This window comes from Coenobita brevimanus, chromosome 5, assembly GCF_032717465.1.
Source record: "Coenobita brevimanus isolate Jiangsu-jjx chromosome 5, ASM3271746v2, whole genome shotgun sequence".
In the NCBI taxonomy this organism is placed as follows: domain Eukaryota; kingdom Metazoa; phylum Arthropoda; class Malacostraca; order Decapoda; family Coenobitidae; genus Coenobita; species Coenobita brevimanus.
Genome location: NC_136958.1, coordinates 11,296,475 through 11,298,848, shown reverse-complemented (window position 1 = coordinate 11,298,848; position 2,374 = coordinate 11,296,475). Strand labels below are relative to the sequence as shown.

At 49.6% G+C, this 2,374-nt stretch overlaps 1 non-coding gene across 1 annotated transcript; it reads right to left on the bottom strand.

The window, feature by feature from the left end:
- Window positions 1-1,970: 1,970 nt before the first annotated feature.
- Window positions 1,971-2,089, bottom strand: LOC145399254 (5S ribosomal RNA). Its single transcript, XR_013897257.1, has one exon. It is a non-coding gene; the product is annotated as a 5S ribosomal RNA (ribosomal RNA).
- Window positions 2,090-2,374: the final 285 nt, after the last annotated feature.

The following is a 2,374-nucleotide window of genomic DNA, read 5'->3' as shown; positions in this document are numbered from 1 at the left end:
CGAATTTATTCAACTTAGTAAAGATATCTCGTATGGGTCGGATTAATGACGGCTGTATCTAACCCCTCCAGTTCGGCAAGTCTCGTCCTCACTGAATAAAATCGTCTGAAAGTAACGAGAATATAAAGAAAAGTATGTTAGCGGAGTGAAGTAATTAACGTGCATTACTACTACTCCCCTTTCCCTACATACCTACACTACTTACCTACTTATATACATGTCAACCGTACCTCCCTACCTCCCTCCTTACCTCCCTCCCTACCTGCCTACCAACATCCCTACTTACCAGCCCTCCTGATTACTTCCTTACCTACTTCCCTGCCCGTCTCCCTGCTACCTCCTTACCTATCCATCCGAGTCCTTCCTGCCTCCCTGCCTACATACATATCTGCCAACTTCCCTGCCGACCTCACCGCCAACCTGCTCGCCTACCTCCCTACCTACCTCGCTGCATACCTCCCTTCCTTTCTACCTCCCTCCCTTTCTACCTCCCTTCCTACCTCCTTTCCTACCGACCTACCTACCTACCAACCTCCGTATCTACTTCGTTGGCTACTTCCCTACATATCTCTCTGCCTATCTCTCTGCTTACTTACCTACCTACCTATCTACCCGACTGCCTGTCTGCCTCCGTGCCTACCTACCTCCCCCCCTACCTACATCCCTGCCTACCTCCCTGCTGACCTCCATACCTACCAGCCTCCCCCACCTACCTCCCTGCCAATCCCCCTACCTTCATCCCTCCCTCCCTGCATACCTGCCTACCTACCTCTCTCCCAATCTCCCTACCTTTATCCCTCGCCCCCCTGCATAACTGCCTGCCTACCTCCCTGCCTATCTCTCTACCTTCATCCCTCACCCCCCTGTATAACTGCCTGCCTACCTCCCTGCCTATCTCCCTACCTTCATCCCTCTCCCGCCACCATGCATACCTGCCTACCGACCTCCCTACCCACCTCCTTATCTACTTAGTTTTCTAACTGCCTGCCTCCCTACCTACCTCGCTGCCTGCCTCCACCACAGACGCGTGTTTAAATTTGTTTGTGCTTGGCGAGTTTCCAGTGGGCTGTATATAAAAAATACTTCATTTTGAAAGCTCTTTCCACTGATGCCAGTGTTCAGATTTGCTGCTGTGAATAAAGACAATTTTGGTCATTGCCACCTTCCTGTTGCTCCGAGCCTGTTGACCACATCGACGAGGGCGGCAGGGCAGTCGTCAGAATCGGCCCATAACTGGAGCCCGAACAGATGGACAAACGGAAAACTGTTCTCCCGACTCAAGGGCGCTCAAACCCTAGAATTTGTCTTTGGAAATATTTGTTTTTTTATGCAAGGAAGAAGGAACCAAAGGCCAGGAGCCCGCAAACCGTTCCTTCCAAGCAAAAAACAAGAACAATACAAACGAGAGCCAAATTCAAGATCCGTTCATTTCGAGATGCCTGGACACACTGCGTTTGAAAGACTGGAGATCATAGGAAGTTGGAAATACAAACAGAGGGAGACAGTTCCAGAGTTGACCTGCTGCATAAATGAAGTACTGGGAGTAACCGTTAACTCTTGCATTAGAGAGTCTGACAGAAAAGGGATGAGAGTTTGTTGCTAGACGGGTGCTACACGCCGGTCGTAGAGGTGGAGGGAAGCACGCAGACAGTTCAGAGGAGCAGTGACTATTGAAGCAGAGATAGAAAAGAGACAATGATGCAACGTGCGGCGAAGAGACAGTGGTTGAAAGGAGCCAGTAAGAAGAGGAGAGTTAATGAGACGAAAAGCGGACCTGGAACTGGGAGAGAGAGAGAGAGAGAGAGAGAGAGAGAGAGATGAACTAAGAAAATATGAGAGAAAATGTAGCCAACATCATTCATTCATTGCCAGACGCCATGTATCCCAAACGGGGTGGCCAAGGGCTTAGAGTTAATTGTTTTACAGGGAGGGACACTAATCCTCCACCAACCCCACTTGACACGTAGGGATGCCAACAGCATCTGATGTTCCCAGGCGGTCACCCATCCAAGTACTAACCAGACCCAACGTTGCTTAACTCCGCTGATCGGATGGGAAGCGGTGTACTCAACGTGGCATGGCCGTTGGCACGACATGATGAAGGGATAAAGGTGTAAGAGAAAGGGAATGAAGAGAGGGAGAGAAAGAGCTGGAGAGAGAATGGAGGAAGGAAGGAAGTGTGGGAGACGAGAGATAGAGCAAGATCTAGGGGAAAAGAGAGAAGGTAGAAGAAAGAAGAGAATGAGGATGGAAAGATAAGGACTTCGATGGATGGAGGAAGAAAACAGATAATGAGACCGACGTGAGAGAGGAAAGTATCGAAAAAGATATAGGTGGGAGGAAGGATGATGTAGGAGGCAGGAAGGAAAGTGTA